The sequence below is a fragment of the Larus michahellis genome, chromosome 16 (genome assembly GCF_964199755.1).
Source record: "Larus michahellis chromosome 16, bLarMic1.1, whole genome shotgun sequence".
NCBI lineage: Eukaryota > Metazoa > Chordata > Aves > Charadriiformes > Laridae > Larus > Larus michahellis.
In genome coordinates this window covers 6,228,742-6,246,171 of record NC_133911.1, presented here as the reverse complement: position 1 = coordinate 6,246,171, position 17,430 = coordinate 6,228,742, and the positions used below count along the sequence as shown (strand labels likewise).

At 44.8% G+C, this 17,430-nt stretch overlaps 1 protein-coding gene across 1 annotated transcript in view; it reads right to left on the bottom strand.

The window, feature by feature from the left end:
- Positions 1-12,937, bottom strand: part of DISP3 (dispatched RND transporter family member 3) — a 98,391-nt gene extending 85,454 nt beyond the window's left edge. The window contains exon 1 of the mRNA XM_074609602.1: positions 12,863-12,937. The gene's annotated coding sequence lies outside the window, so the exon portion shown is untranslated. The remainder of the gene's footprint in view (positions 1-12,862) is intronic.
- Between the last annotated feature and the right edge of the window lie 4,493 nt (positions 12,938-17,430).

Here is a 17,430-nt window from a genome sequence, read left to right as displayed (position 1 = left end):
CAGTTTCAGAAAATCTGTGCAAAGCTTGTAGAGGGATTTCCAGTCCTTTCAGAGAAGAGAAAGACTGAAGGGAGACTGTCTCCACCCAAGACCCTTCCTGTCTTGTTTTGCAATGAATCACCCATCTCAGCTTTGCAATGAATGAGGTTTCTGAAGGCAGCGTTTACTCTGGCTCTCACCCCTGTGCTGTAGCACCATGTGTTTTACAGCATTGTCAAACATAATGATTCCTACCCTGGAGAGAAATTGGGTCCCATTTTATATTTTATTGCCTCAGAAAGAACATTTTTTACTTTCCACAGTCCACAGTTGGCAGCAACAGCCCCATAAATCTTGCCAAATGCTTTTTGTTGATATATTGTCCACCAAGAAGTCTGTGAGGCTGGGGCCAGCATGGAGTAAACAAGTTAATGGCCTCCTGATCCATGTCCGAAGAGGGAGAGCAGCAGGGATGAGGAGTGCTGCAAAGTCACTGCAGAGAAAGTCCAGCAGCTGGTGGGAGAGCTAAGAGACCACTGGGAGTTTGTTTCCCAGGCTTCATCCAGAATAACATGCAAGTTGCAATCCTTCCTGGCCCTTGTGAAAGGGGACCTTATACCAGAAAGCTTACCTAGCCGTGGTGCCAGCTCACTCTGCCAGTCCTCGTGTTTGCTGCAAGAGCTCCGGCTGGTTCTGACAGGGCATGATTGTGGGGAAACCTGCGGGAGCCCCAGTGCATGCCAGCAGAACTCATGGAAACCAGGATAAAGGAAAATTGGAAGGCAGGGAAAAGCAAGAACATACTTGTGCCGGTGAATGCATCTGCATAGGAGCAGATTTCACAGCTGAAGGGACAGAATGCACTAGAGTGCACAGTGTGAGCACAGAGGAATGAATACAAGAGACACACAACTCCCTGTCCACGGGGAGCAATCTCAGTGCAGTTGGTGTACGTGCTCTCTGGGAGGAGGGTAAGCACGTGTGAGATTGTTAGATGTAACTGTGTTGGACATGGTTGTAAGCAGTTCCTATAAAGCAGATGAACATGTTTGTAGATGCAAGAGCATGTTTTGGTACATCTGTTTCTAAATTTAAGTGGACAGTGATGCTTGTTCTTGCGTTATGGGAGTATCCAAAATGTGTATTGCATGTGTGTTAGTTGGTCCAGGGGTAGGGGTGTATGTACGTGACACGGTCTACTTGTGTATTAGCACATGTACATACAGATACACACAACTGTCCCTCAGCCAAGTCCTAATTTCTAATAGACTTGCCCCTTGGGGGTGATGACAGAGCCTCTGCCTGAGAAAAAGAGATGTTCAGCTTGATTCCTCTGGGCAGCTAATGAGCCGCTTCCCTCCTCTCCATCTTTGTCCCTGTGCTCCTCCCTGAGCTCCAACAGCACTTCACGTGTAATGAAGAAATAATGCCATAATGACTTGATATGTTACACTCAGCCCAGTCATAATGCCTTGGAACAACTAACTGCCACTGTGCAAGGGCTCTAGCAACTCAGCTGGTCATGTCCTGTTAATGCAAAGCCCTGTATGCCTCTCTAGGCACAGGGCCTATTCAATGGACCTTCATCATGCAAAACAGAACCAAATCTTGCAGTTCCAGATGTTCCAAGCTTTACTGCCCCACACTTTTCCTCCAGCAATGGGGCAGGAATGCAGTCCTACAGACACAACCCGTATCAGTCACTATGGTTGTCTGTCATTCCTTACAAGCTGAAAATGCTCCCGAGGCCTCAAGAACAAAAATACTGCTAACCCTGGCTGGATGCATAATGAACAGGGAGAAGGATTGATTGCTATGGCTGTAATTAAGTGAGAGGCTTTGATAGCCTCATAAGCCGCAAGAGCCAAACCAGAGTCCTGATGTGGCGTTAAGAGTGGCACGGCCTCTCTCCCTGCACCCTGCCACCTTCTCCTGTTAACAGCACCTTAGGATTCTGAGCACGCAGCTGCCCTGCTCCGGGCTTTATAGGCTACAAGTCATTTTAAGGGGAAATGGAAGAAATGAGCTTCCCACAGATGAGTGTGATAGAAGGCTCAGGGACTGACTACATGTGAGAAGGAGCAGGAATTGGCAAGCTGCCTCCCATTCTGTGCCTAGCCTCCCACCCTGTGCCTCACCTGATTGTAAGGTGTCTCTCCACATTAAGCATAGCATTGCATTCATTTATAGTCTGTGAACAGTGTGTCATATCCAGGGCAGGAAGGCATGGGGTGTGGAGGTGTGAGGAGGAGGGAATAATTATACACCAAGGACTTGAATCCAATGAGATTTACACCCTTCCTCAGCCATAGACATTGCTGAGGGCTCTAGAGATAAACACACTTGCTCAGCAGAGACAAATGCTGCCTGCCAGCCTACAGATGCTCAGCCTCCCCTGCATGCCAGTTCCCTAAGGATAACCCAATTCTCAAAGGGGATGCAGCTCTCTGCATCCCACTCCTCTCCCATTTGCACACAGAAGTGATGTCTTCATTGGATATCTCTTTCACAGTATGAGTGGTGTCCCGAGGGGGCCAAGATACATTTTTTTTCCCTTCGTGTAGCTAGTTGAGGCAAGTGCTCTGCCTGCCAGCCCCCTCCATTTTGCAGCACAGCCACACCAGTGTGTTCCCACATGATGGAACAGGACATCACACCACTCTTCTCCCTCAGCTCCTCCTCTCAGCCCAGCTTGCCACATGTAGTGCCTCTGTGCTGAGGTGGCTTCGTGTGACAACAGAAAACCAGGAGCCTCATAAATATACATGTCAAAAGAAGACATTTCCAGGCAGCTTGGCATAGATCTCAAAGATCATCACAGAAACCTCCTTTATGAGTCTCTCTGCCCTCTCCCCCAGGTCCAGTGTTTTGGCTCTGGTAATGCACAGCCCTTTCAGTAAACACTCTTGTAAGCTGTAACCATATTTTTCCTGTAGCTCATGGGAAATACATGGGTCATGGGAAAAAAAAATTTTGACAGCCCTTGAGCTTGTGCTGAACTCAGGATAAACTCAAGACAGGCAGAGCCTTTCCTATCCCTCTGAGTTTGCACTCGGCTTCACCCTGCTATCAATGCACCTTACCCTCCTCCTCTGCTTCAATCCCACGCAGAAACAGAAAACTCCTCAGCCCACCCCACCTTTATCTCTTAGCAAACAATTCCCTTTCCTTAGATTTGTCCATAGCTACTGTCGTCTATTCCCCTATAACATTTTTATGTACAATTTTGAGTATGTGCATGTTAAATGTTTTTCTTCTTAAAAGTGATTCAAGAAATAACCAGGAATATCCTCCTACTTTACAAGTTCCATGAGAGGTGATAGTTCCTCACAGTGAGGTGGGAGAACAGAGGAATGAGAACTTCTTGATCCTGCTCCTAGCTCTGGCACTAGCATTTTCTGTATATCTAGCTACTTCCTAGGGCTGCCTCAGTTTCCCCGCTGTGACTGCCTGACAGAGACACTGTGAGACATAGTCATCTGACATATACAAAAACCTGAGCTCTTCAGATAAGAGGAGCTAGACAAGGACACTGTCATATTGTGACATGATGCCTTTGAGCTTCCTAGTAACCAGACAACGGCTCAACTAGCAAGATCCTATTGTAACTACTGTCTGAGTCAGACCGGAGGATTCGCCTGTATCATCTTAACTTCACAGTGCCTCCCCCCCAGTGTGTTTGCAGTACATTCCCTTGACCAGGATGTCTGACCCCAGAACAACGCCACTTCAATCTTTGTCCATCGCACATTGTTGGCCTTGAAACTCCGAGCACCAGGGGTGACAGACATATCCGGAGAGTGACAGACTACCAGAGTCAGCAGAATGCAGCCTGTTGCCATGGAAATTCAAGCCCCCTTTTCAAGCATCTGTGCAGCTCAGGGAAACGTGGCCAGCTCCCACTGTGAAAAATCTTTGTAAAGAGTCCCGTGGAGAGTTGGTTTTGTATCCCACAATTGCTCTTTGCTCCCCAGCCCAATTATGTGTTCTAGCAGGAAACGATGGACCACAGCTTGGCTCAGGATGTATGACGTCAAGGTGCATTGTCTAACAGATGAGGCTGCAACCAAGGGCACGATTTTCTAGTACAAAAACTGCAGGAAAATTTCAGATTTTTTTTTAAATATTGGAAGAGATCCATTTTCACTACTATGCCACAGGGTAACACCAGGTGATGCCACTCAAAAGTCGGCTTTTGGGAGATCTGCTTATCTGAACGTGCATAAGTTGGATCTTGCAGGCTTATTCATATGTCCACTACATTGATAGGCTTTTTTTGGATGTTGACAAAGGCATTGTCACGCAATGTGACACTCATTGTGTCATGCAGGCGTGACACGCAAATAAATAAGTAAAATAAAAACAAACACTAGGACAGAGGGGTGCTGATGGAAAATTCCAGCAAACAAACCAACACATTTGGCTGCAGCATAGTTTGTAACTGCAGAAAATGAAAGCAGAGCATGGGAATTATTAACTATTTCTCTGTCATTTCCAAGCTTCTGTCATGTGTGTGCATCACCACTTACACACATATAGGCAGTGTTATGCAGTATTATGACCAAGAATATTTCTTTACGTGCCCAAGTTCATGATATCCCATATCAGCTGTGTATGCTGCATCTGCATTGGCATGTGCTCAAAGACAAATATGCATGTATGCCTGCCATTGTGTCTATATATGCACCCGTGGTACTCATCAGGACAGAGACATGATGCTTGTGAAAAGAGATTACATTCCCTTTAAAGGTGTAGTCACTTCTCCAAAAGTTTTGTCAAGCCTAATTACCTGTGCTGTTTTCCTCATGAAATGACTTTGCATCTCCAAGCTTACCTTCCCCAATTGCATTGATCCTTTTGGTTCTTACGAAATACAGGTATTTAAGTGAGTCTGCTGCTGGTGGAGGCTCCTGCTGTAGGAGCCAGGTAATGAGCACTAGGAGCGTGCTTGGGCTTTCAAAGCTCCAGACAGCTTCATTAGCCAAACAAAGGCCACACTTCCAGAGCTGTACAAAGAGGCAGGGGGTGTGATGTAGAAGAGCTCTAGCCTGAGACTGGAGGCAACAGTTCTTCATTACATTATTGTACATGCGGCCCTCTGGGAGTGGCCAGTTGTTCAAGGAGTTGTGATAATAAGCTCTCCAAGGATGCTGGTTTTGTGATGTCCAAAGCACAGACATTTGAGATTTTCCCCCAACAAAAGCCCATGACAAAACACCCTCAAGACTTTTCCTTTCAGGCTTCATTCCAGAATCCCTAAAAGACACCTGAAAGCCTAGTTCAACATGCCTGGTTTCTCATGCAATTTCTGACACCACAATTAAGCAACTGTCAAACACTGCTGTAAAAGACGACTGATGCCTTTTCATTATCAGTGGCCCAAAGCCCTCCCCAAAGGGCACTGCACCCAAGATACACCACTATTTGTTGAGAAGACTCCTGAAATCCACGGTTTATGCTATAAAATTCCCCTGCCTAGCAGTTCAAAAAGTTCCTTCTGAACTTAGCTATGGAAATCTCTCACAATCCAAAGAGCCTCCCCAGAGAAGAAAGAGATTTACTTCCTGACAGTCTTTCCTGAAGTCTTTTTCCAGTGAAATTCAATGACGATAAACATGACAGGCACTGTAAAACCCAGCAAATGCACTATTTCTTTTCCTTTTTCCACCATTCCCAGTATAAATACCACCCTGAGTCCTGGGGGCTACGTGCCAAGTCTTTGGCCTGGGGATCTGGGTTCTCCAGAGATCAGAAGAAATTTGTGGTGGTGGGTGAGAAAGAGAGAGGGAGGGAGTTAGATGCAGGGACACCAGCAGGAAATATTTTCACACTACATTTTACAACCCCTCCCATGGATTTCCCTGAACAGTTATTATGATGCACCCTACAGAGTCACCATAAATACAGATCTGCCCATCACACACTCTTCAACATCTCTGTAGCTCTCAAGTCTGTATATCAGATGGGAACCTTGCTTGTTCTTCCTTCCCTCACTCCCCCCCGTCTCTGCTGCAGTGCTTTTCTGAGAAATCCCAGGGGAAATAATTCTGGAAAAGAGGCAAAAAACTTAATCAAAAGCTGCATCAATAAACAATTTGGTTCACTGGGAGCCAGAATGAAACTTGGGCAGATGAGAATGGAGGCACGGAGCTAAGGGACAAGCAGCACGAAGGGGTGTGCTCAGGATTCACATGCAAGTTTCAGCCCCGTGTACACAGCATTTTTCTAAGTGTCCTGGGCCTGCTGTTGGGTGGGTGAATTGAGCTCCCAAACTTTGGCTACATGGGTACAGCTTTTGTGCCAAGAAAGACTTCTGGTCTGAGCTGAACTGCAGCAGAGGAAGTGGATTCCTACCGAACGCCAAAGCCCTAAGCAGCCCACACCCAGACACAGTGCTAGCCTGAGACGGAAGCCAAAGAATATCAATCTTGACAAACAATAATTTCCACCCTGAAACCAGATGGAAAATCAAATACCACAAAAATCCTCCTGAACCTAAACTCCCTTCCTAAAAAAATTCAAGTTCGGTCAATCAATAGGTTTCTTTGCAATAATTTTAAACCAACTCATTTTATGTCAACCTTTAAAAGATGTATTTACTTTTTTTGGTAACTTCATTTCTTATTTGAAAGCATAAATTTTAAATGTAAAAAAAAGGATTTTCATCGATTTAAAAATGTTTTTTATTAAGACATCCTATTTGCTCCTTTTTCTGCAAATCAGAGCTTCTTTTCTCCACAATATCACTCTGCTATGGGAAGGGATTTGGGGTCTCCAAAGCTAGGGCTTCAAACCTCCATGCAAACCCTCCTGCAATTCTCAGCGGATGTGAATCTATGCCTAGTCACTTTGTAGGCATGCAGGCAGGGTCACAATGGTTTAATCTCATAATTTCCTTCCCCCAAAGAGCTTGGAGCATGGGACTCTGCTCATAGGTTTTCATACAGTTAGGGCTAAGCACCCCTAAGGGACTACACAATCTTTCCTACCATAACAGAGAAACTCGACACAAGCAGTTTCTCTCTCATGACCTTCCTGTTAGCATCCTGGACTCCAATCCAAACACCTGCATCTCCATGAAATTGCTTCAAGATTACCATGAATTCATCTCCAGCCTCATTTTCCTTTTCCCTTTTCTCTCCCTGATTGTGAGGCCTTACCCATATGAGAGCTTCATTACAAGTGACCTTCAGCACTGGCTTTGTTGGGGAAGTGATTTAGAACCAAATTACTGATCTATTTCTTTCACCTCCTCCCTCGTACTGGAGGCAGCACTGAAGAGGCCGTCTGAAACAGCACATTTTGAACACATTACTGAAGGGGAGACAGAGCAGAAAGCCATCCTCCACCACAGTCCAACGTGAAGGGGCCAAACTGTTCTTGGAGAAATGCCAAAACAATCGTACAATTTATTCCAAGAGTACGGATGAGTCTGATTTAAACTAGCCAGGAAACAGCTCTCAAGGAACTGGGGACTCTGCTGAGAACAGACGGAGGTAGCTGGAAAAAACAGGGGGCAGGTGGCTGCTTGGAAGACAGGATCACTCTGGCACATGGGTAAAGCAGAAGGGAGATGGCAATATGGACCTCGTTGTTATGAGCTAGGTTAAATCTCATTGGAACCCGTGAGAAGAGCAGCTGTCTCTGATTCAGGCTAAATCCAAGGACACTTACATGTCTCTCTGTTTGGTACAAATGGAGCAATGGAGTTTACCATTCAAAACAAACGGACAAGGGTTGAGCATGAGCTGTGTCTGAGCATGAGCTATGACACAGAGCTGTGAGCTTTACTGTAGCTGAACGGTGCAAGGGGTATTTGTGTGTGTGTGTGTGTGAAAGAAAAAGAGAAAGGAGAAGAAGATGAAGAAGAAAAAATAACCAGAGCTGGAGCAGATCACTAAGAACAGTCAGAATAAGCAAGGGAAACCTGAAAAAAATCAGAGAGAGCTGGTACCAGAGGAAAGGTGATTAAAGAGTCCTCTGCCTCCCAAGTGGCAGTAATAGCCAGAGAGAGTTAAAAGCAGAGTAAGTGGGGAAGCAGGAGTGGGGAGTCCCTGCTCTCACAGAGTGAAGTCTTTTCAACCATTATAGCATAACGTGTAACAGGGTGGCCCTTGAATGAATGTCCAAATCAAAAACCCGTAAAACTGGACCCACTCATGAGGCTCTCATTCTCCTTCTTTTCAGCAGTGGCATCCCCATTAGCCAACACTTCCTGAACAAGAGACAAGCACTTACAGAGGAGCACTGCTGAGATTTCAGTGCTCAAGATGCAGAACTCCAATTGACTCTCTTGGACTCTTAGTGATATCGGCAAGCAAGCAGCAGTCAGCGACCTCAGGAACAGGTTAGAGCCTTGCAGAACGGAATTCTCAGCCTGGGAACTTACAGTGCCTCGTATGATCTGCTTGCTATATGATGAACACATAGAAGAGAATCTATTCTTAATCCATCCAGGCTGAGGAAGAGAGGGTAGAGACACACTGAACCATTTGGGGAATGAAACTGGTAGCAGGCTGTTTGGCTCAACCGTTTCAGCACAGTGACTTACCAGTTGGGAAGAATTTAATTTGCAAACAGAAAACATAAAAGGAAAGTCAAGACTAAGTAAAGCAATAACAGAAGAGCCCAGTAATGAGAGGCTCCCACAAGAGGTGATTGGCTGATCCATATGGGAAAGAGCGGCACAAAGTGGGTACAGGGAAATAGCAGGAAGAGATTAACTGCTGACGCTGAAGTGCTATTTCCAGCTGACATTTATCTCTGCCTTGGAATTCCCAGTTGGACAGAAGAGGTGACAACAAACAGGAGAAATTTACACTGGCCACTTTATGCAAATCTAACCTTTCTGCACCTGCCAGGTGGGGAGCATTTATTTACTTTCTGGCTGCCTGGCTAAATTGGCAGGAGGAGTGAATCCAAACAGAATACAGAGAAGGTCAAAGGAATACGGCTCGTGACTGTAATTTCAGGACCTGCTACAGGCATTGCAATTTTAATGTGTCAGTTGAGAGATATACACCCTAGGCAAATGAACTGGCAAAAGACATGTGCATGTGCCAGTGTATTCTTCCACATAAGCATTTCATTGCCCTCTGACGTGCAGATTCAGAGATGCTAATCCGTGTCACAGTCCTTACCTGTGTCTTGCTCATAATGGACCTCAGCAAATTCCTTTAGCCCATGTATGAAGAGGGATTAATTTTGGACCAGGCAGATCTGGGTTCAATCGCCTTTATCACAATGACTTTTCAAGATGTAAAGATGTTAAGCTGAGCAGTAACTGCGAGATGTCTGGGTGTGAATTTTTCACAATTTTAAATAGAAAGATAGCACTTATATATACACTATCAAATTAACAAGTTCATACTGCACTGTAACAAGTGAAAACAAATTCCTGCCACCCCAGAATACGGCTGCCTTTTTTTTTTTGCATGCTAAATAAAATCTCTTTGCAATATATAGTTACATTTACATTAAAAGGTCTCTTTTTGTCCACGTAAATATAATGCAGCCATCTCTTGAGTAAAAAACGGCACAAGAGCCCTTGGTATGAAAGATCGGGGAAAAAGTAGAAACCCGCGTATCTGGCTAAAAGTATAATGGAAGTCTTCAGATGGGCTGCCAGTGCCTCCGCACCATACTGAACCATGGTCACAACACAAGAAATTAAAAATAGCATCCTAAAAGTACAAATGCCCTGAGATCTCTGGTCTTCCAGGTCAAGAATGCACCTGCTAACAGGGTGCTCCAGATGCACCAGCTGCCTCCAAGAGCCTGCTAGGGCACTGCTTCAGTCTAGGCACAAAGGATAATGTTATTTTCCAGCTCAGTTTGTACTACATGGCATCCTCCAAAATCCCACTGGCACTAGCACTCGTACAGTCAGCATACAGCCTGATTTTTCAAACATGACTAGCAATTCAGGATCTTACTGACAAATGGCTTCAAGGGATTAGTTTCTAGAAAGTACTCAGATCTCCCTCCTCTTTATGGTATCAGTGTCTGGGCACCCAAGATCGCATACGGGCAAGAGGGCTGCTGGCAGCCAGCTTTTTTTACAACTTTTTTAAGTCCCTTGAATTCAAATCTAAGTCAGATACTTTATAACTCATCCTACTGGCTTATCAAGCAGGATACTTCTATAAATAAGAGCTTTCTTTTGCTTTCCAGCTTCTGAGTCTTTAGGTCGCACCTGGGTCAAATGTTCAAGCTTTTCACTACAGCTATGAAAGACAGGAACTGACCTCTGAACACAAGAAAATATCTTGTGGCATCTTGTTCCTCTAGGATCTCCAGGGTTGAAAAAAGGAAGACAAAATAATGCTAAGTTCACAGTAAATACCATGGAAATGGGCAACATTTGAGCAAAATCACTGGTTCCTCAACTGATTCCCCACACCACATGGCAACATTAGGACCAAACCAATTGGTGTCACACTTACAGGTCTTGTGCGACAAAGCCAACAGGTTCCCAAGACTGTCTTCTACAAACTCCAGGTTTCTTTCAGCATCTGTCATCCAGCCCAATTTTGCTTAACATGCAAGAACTGACAACATCCCGAGGTGATCTGGCTGCAGGGCACACCAGGGGCATATTTCTGAACCAGGCACGCCCTCCCATTGCCCCTGCCCTGCATCTCTGGCTGGCTGGTTTTGTGCAAGAAGGGGAAAAAAAAGGATTTATGAAGGGTCAGAGAAAAAAGGCAAAGAAGGAAAAATCCCTTAGGATAAAAGAGATGAGAAATTCAAGGTAGTTTTAAAGCAGTTAGTGAAGTCAAGAGCCCAATCTGACCTGAAGTCACAGCAGTGAGAAAGTAAATGGACTTTTAAGGACTTAGGCTGAGACTTTCAAAGCCTTTTCAAGAACTTGGGTGTTCATTTCCATTTATTTGATTGGATTGTTGCCAAGAAAATCCTGTGGGCTGCTCTGATTCTGGAGGTCTGAATTTGGAAAAGAGGAGGTAGACTTCGCTTTGGTTTTTATCTTTTATATATATAGATAGATCTATATAAAGAATCAGCAAAACCAGCCAATCCTTTCCTTCACCATTAGAGATCCTGAAGGGTCAAGAATTGCAGGCTACAGAGGAATCATCGCAGAGAATAAAAGGGAGTTACAAAGAGACTGCCAAACAGCAGAAGGGCTGCTGACATTCATGTTCTTGTGGCTCTATTGCTTTTCCCTCCTTTTTACCCATAAAATGAACAGGGTTCCCCTAATTTACCAGAGTCACTCTAGCATTGGGTGGAAAAAACAGAGGATTATGTTGTCCTAACAATCCTCCATCCCATTGCTTTCACATCATTATTTCATTGCCTGACAACACCTGTTTCTGCTCTGCAGTGTGAGGCTCTGGAGGCAGTATCCAGCTTCAGACACACTGCACAGGACAGGACTCCCTGGGAATACATGCTAAGAACTGCCTGTCACCTAAGTTCATAACATTTTGTAGGATTTCCCATTTTCCATAGGCTTATGGACTTCTGCCATCCTAATTCCAGACACCACAAAAAGCCCACCCCTATAAGCCATGTGGGTTGTTTCCCTTTCCAGTAGGAAACAGCAGTAGTGGAAATTAGTTTCTTCTGTCTTCCAGCTCTCATGAGCTCTATGTTAAGAAGGCTTGGGGCTTCAGTTCTGGCAGACTATCGACTGCCCAGCAGGTAAAGAAAGCAATAAGTGGAAAGTAATTGATAGCAGCAGGTAGCTCCAATAAGTTTCTTAATCAATACAATTTATAGCAGAGACGGCTCCAAACACTGAAGTAGGGAAGCCCAGCTTAATGTGTTTATAACTTTTCTCATTTCGTTTTGCTCATTTTCCTTCCCTACTTCTTTCAGCAGTGTTCTTTTAAGAACTAATTTCTCCACGGATGTAACAAGCTCATGCTTCATTCACCATTATCTTACAAACTCCTTGTAAATTGAATTACCTGTATGGCAAAGGGGAACTGCCCTAGTTCTCCGGACAGAGTGGAGCTCAGACACATGGCCTTGTTCTTAGCAGAAAGTAATTTAATTTTTCTCTGTTATTGGATTTAAAGTCAGGATAAATGAGTGGAAAGCAAATAAAAAAGACCCCCTCCCCAAAAGGGCAATAGAGAGGAAATGGCCGTTAAAACAAAGAGTTTTCATCAATAACTGGTTCCTTAATCTCCAGAATATGTAGAGGGAAGGATGACTTTAGCATTTATGATGCCAGGGGACTGTACATGGATCTCTATCTGTGTAGCTATTGTGTAGCTTTTCTTGCCTTAATTTCCCCACTCATGCACCCAGGATAAAACATATCATTCCCTCGCAGTAGAGGGTTTATTTACCTCATGCACATTGCGATGATCATGCAACAGGAAGTACTCATTATTAAAAGACATACTCTCTCTGTGCTAAGAAACACCACTTGCAACTGTTCTGACAGGTGACATAAAATACACCAAGCAATTAGGACTTTCTGACAATGACCAAAGAGTCCAGCAAGAAAGATGCGAGACCTGTCCAAGTTTACCTGATGGATTCAAGTTTAAATAGTTTAAATAGTTTACTGCTCAGATCTAAACATTTCAGCTGACTATGCCAAGGACCTTTCAGACATCCTGCCAGTATTGTTATTGCATGGACACACACTCAGAGTTCTGAATTCTGACAGTCTCTTTGTCGTGGTTTTTGTGTGTGTGCGTTAACGAACGTGCGAAGAGGAGCCTCGAGGAGACAGATTTGAAGGGCAGGCAGGCAAGGGTAGCTCTGGGGGTTATAAGGGCTTTCTAATGTTTTTGCACAGTCAGATTAGTATGCAGTAAGGAATCAGCTGACATTTTCCCCATGGCACAGCACAAACCAAACCACCATGCAATCCCAGAAACACATGTGTCATATCTCCTACCTGAAAACCACTGGAATATCTGGAGGTTCTTTTCCACATCCTTCTCCAGTGATATGGGTACAGAATCTTTCTCCTTCTCAGCAACTTCTGCTTCCCAATATTATTCCTCTGCAAAAAGGTAAGAATGAAATTGGTTGTGTGGAGAAAGCAGATACAGAGGAGTTTTCTCTGTATCAGAGCGTTTTCCTTCTTCCTTGTTAGCTGAGATGGGAAATGGAAGAGCTGATTTTCAGTTCTTTCAAAACTTTCTGCAGAATCATAATCAATATTTTTCAATACACAGACAAACAAAAACATGTTTTAACATGAAAAGGTCTGTTTTGGTAAATATAAAAAGCTGATTATTATTCCAAATAACCAGATGGAGAATACTACAGAATCATGAAGAGTCCTTATTTGTCAATTACCAATATTTTTCAGGAAAGTTTTAATTAAAGGACATTTTCCAGTGTTAAAACCCCCACACTTTTCAGCAAAAAGCTAAAAATACTGAGAGAGTCTCTGGTGAAATTCTTGGCAAGACAAGTAAACCATGGTAGAAAGCCTGTTCCATGGAAGATGTCTAATTCCGTTCCAGTGACTCAGCAGCCTCAGAAATGCTTCCAAGCTGCTATGTTCTTCCAGGACTATAATATAAACTTTTCCTTCTTCAAGAAACCTTTTACTATATCAGATGGTTTAGGTAAAAAAAAACCTAGTCAGAGCTTCAGTCCGTTCCAACTGAGGAATCCAAAGCAAGGTCATTAGAATTTAAGGTATTAGAAACTATAACTTTTCCTCATATACAGACTAGGAAGCAGCAAGAAGCCAATCTCTAAAAGCTGGAATACCTGCTCCTGCAGGATAGGGGTACAGTTGTGGTTAGATGATTGCTCTGAAGCTCTTTCAGAAGAGGTGATCTGAGCCTTTTTCCTCCGAGAACCATGGCCTTCTTGATCTCACTCTGAGGAGGTTTTCTTCGTGGAGGGGACAACTTTCATGGGCCAGATCTTCCTAGGGGGATAAAACCAAGAAGCCTGCAGTGAAGACCCTAGAGAGGAGTTAAATTTCTCCCATGTGCAAAGATTCAGACCAGAAAGGCCAAGGTGCACTCAAAGCCCCCTTGACAAGCCCTCAGGAGGATGCTGAGAAACATTTGATCCTGTTCATGAACCTTGAGCAGGGAGATTTGTCTTATTCCCTGGGAGCACTGCAGAAATGCTATGTCAGCCATCGGAGAGCTGCAGAAGGTCCTGGGACCGTGGTGGGGAACTATCCGTACTTCATGCTATGCATCAGACCAGGACTCTTCAAGCAATGCTCAACTGCAGCAATGCCAGGAAGAGATACTGTATCAGGGAGACTGTCTCCCTTTCTTTTTAAGACATTTTAAGCGAATGAATAATTCATCCTGAATGACTTTGAGCCGAGGCGACTCTCCATGTTACCACCTGATTATATGTTCCATAAAAAGGGATGACAGCAATTTATCTCTTTTCTCTTGCCGGGTGGGCTGGTGGGGGGGTAAATATGCTGCCACCAAACTGGAGTGATGAATCATCCCTCAGAGCAACCAATGACACTTTTACTGATTTGGCATGTAGTCCTTCCCAGTGGGAGCAGAAGGGAGAGGGACATCAGCATAAGCCTTCAGGAAAGGAGGGAAGACCATGGGCAATGGAGGGCTCAGTTTTCTCTGTTCATCCCCACGGGATTACTCATTGTTGAATATCCAGCAAAGGCAACTGGGCGGAAGAGCATTCCTCCTGCAAGCAGTGGAGTCTGCAAAGATCAAGTGCTCACACTGCTGTCTGGTGCTAAAGAAAGCAGCTATTAAGTCTTATTCTGCTTTATTATTGACTGAACAGTGGGGTTAGGCTGGAGGAGAGGAACTCTGTTAGACATTCCCCAGAATCATGCTTCTTTCTTGTACAACAAGCTGCGTAGCATATGCCAGTTGTTCAGCTGGGAGATGGGAGTGAGAGAGATTTGTCCTGGGAATTAAAGCACAGATTTACTTAAAGGAGAGGGGACTGCAAGTGGGTGCTGCTCTGGCTAGAGGGAAAGCCCGTTGCCACGTCATTTACCTATGCCCAGTTAGGCAAAGCTCAGCCTTTCCCAAGAGGGGATCATTAGCCCTGCCAACATGGGGCTTTTTGGATGATCTGAAACCACCAAGCATGGATCAATTAGGGCCAAGTCTGAGAAGTGAGGGCTTCCTTTCCTCAAACAATTCAATGCCCTGCTATTACTGCAGTCCATTCTGAGGATATCCCATATGATTATGGACATAGAGACAGCCGCAGTCAAGCTACACCAAGCCAAATGCAGCCAAGTGCTTGATCTTCTTGCCCACAAGCAACACATTCCGGCTATAAATTTTCTCCCCTTGCTGCAGTCCCTCTCCAGGTACTCCGACCTCTGCTGTCAAGACTACAAATGCCTCATGGTACCCCAGAAGTCCTCTGCAGCCAGATGCACCCACAAGCACTGGAGCAAATGAAACATTTCCTCGTGCACATATTGTGCTGTGCACATCCACACCTCCAGTGCCTTCACCTGCACACTTTGTTCTGCTATCTCTGTCCTCCCCACCGCTCCCAGCCCACAAGGGGCTGATTCAGCATGTAAATGTGCTACAAAGACACATCCTCCCCGCCCCCGTGCCGGCTATGGGGAACATAAAACACAGCGGAGATTGCTGCTATTTTATTATTTATGAAGCTTTGGTTATTTCGTATATAAATAATCCATGACTGCAAAGTGTTGCTGGCACTGTAATTGAATATTCATAAGGTATTTTTGTTGAGAATTTTCACCATCATTTCAAACCCAGACACAAAAATAAAAATCATCATAATAAAAATTTCATCTGTCATTTCACAGTTTCAACCTCTGCGAAACAAAATATCTCTCTCTCCCACCCTGAGGGCTTTCTGTGCGAGGGGGGAACAAAACAGTAGGGTTAATCTGGAAGGCAGGTTTATGCTGCATTAGAAAGAAGGAGGAACATCCTGCACATAGCTCTGCCTGCTGTCTCTTAACATTGTCAGGATGCTTCATCTGGGAATGTATGCTGTCTGCACTGAGTACATGCAAATTCCCCCTCTATCCCTCCTAGAAACATTTCTCTTTTCAGGTTTAATCCTAGCCAGAACCTTGACAGAGAAGCACCCAACGGGATCACTCAGCATGGAAAATGGAAGCATGTTGCTGCCACCCTGTGGAAAATGGTGGCCCCCAATTATTGGGGACCACTCTAGAGGTTCACAAAGCTACAGCTGGTATGGTGGTCAAAGAGATTTGCGAGGCTGTGATTAACCCGACGAGACACAAGAGTAAAGAAACAGGAGAATTTCCATTAAATAATTGCAGGACTTGCAAAGATGATGTTCGGACGCTTTGCAGGAACGATTGATGGTGTCTGTGCTATACCCATGGTGCACAGAGGGCATGTGCATCAAGAGGATGAAGTACTACTGCTGCAGAGGTTCCCAAGGACAACTTTGGCAAATTCTTGGACACACGCAATGATCAAGTGTCTCTTGCATCCTGGGATAGTCTAATGTGCAGGCTTTTTCTTCACTGCGTCCTTCAGCTCCTTCTATTCCACACAAAAAAAAGGAAAGGGAGGACTAAGCAAAAGCTGCAGCACTATCCAAACTCTTCCCTTCCCTTACTTTCTATCCACATCTTCTGGGAGGAGGCTCTGCAGCTGCCTGCATGGTGCATCACTCCTTTCTCCTTATCATCCAGTGTCCCAGTTCTCCTCTACAATTTCCTCAGATCACAGCTCCTTCTTTTTTCAATTCTGTGAAGCACTGTATGCACAGAAAGGAAAGAGCAGCAGGAGAGACAGCATGTTCCCAGCCCTTCTAACCCAGCCTCCTCAAACCCAGAGAGGTGCATATGAGAGCCCGGCAGTCAGATCTGCGATCCACATCCCCCCCAATCGGCCACTGTCCACATGCAAGTGGTATATGTGAGGCTATGTCACATCAGCACATCACAAATGGGGCCATAGCTCTCAGAGCACCTTGCCTTCCAAGAGTGATTTATGGGCCCTGTCAATCCAGCAGACTGAACTGCAGAGACAGCTGGAGCGTGCAGCAAAGAGAGCAGCAATCCATCACCACCGGGTGGGAGTCACACAGGAATCCATCAAGAGCTTCATCATGGTGACATCTTTGCAGAGGCAGAAGAGAAACAAAGGAAAAAGATGGAGACAGAGAGCACGAGCCAAGAGTGGAAAATCCACCCAGGATTTCTCAGAATTTCAGAGCCACAGAAGTAAAACAAGATGACAGACATGAAAAATATTTTTTGTGTTTGTAGTGATTCAGGTGGTCCTGCTTTAAAGACACAAATTACAATGCCTCATACAGCTGAGCAGGGCTTTCTGGTGTCAGCCGTCCCAGCAGCAAACAGAAATTGCTTTCCCATTTCCCAGCTACGGAGCTTTGTGATAGATATTAATCACTTCCAGGTATGATGACTGGATGGCTTTGATGGCAATCACATTTTATTGTTAGGGAACTGCCACTGGCAGAAGGAATCAACCCCAGCTCCACTACAGAGGAGAAAGGTGA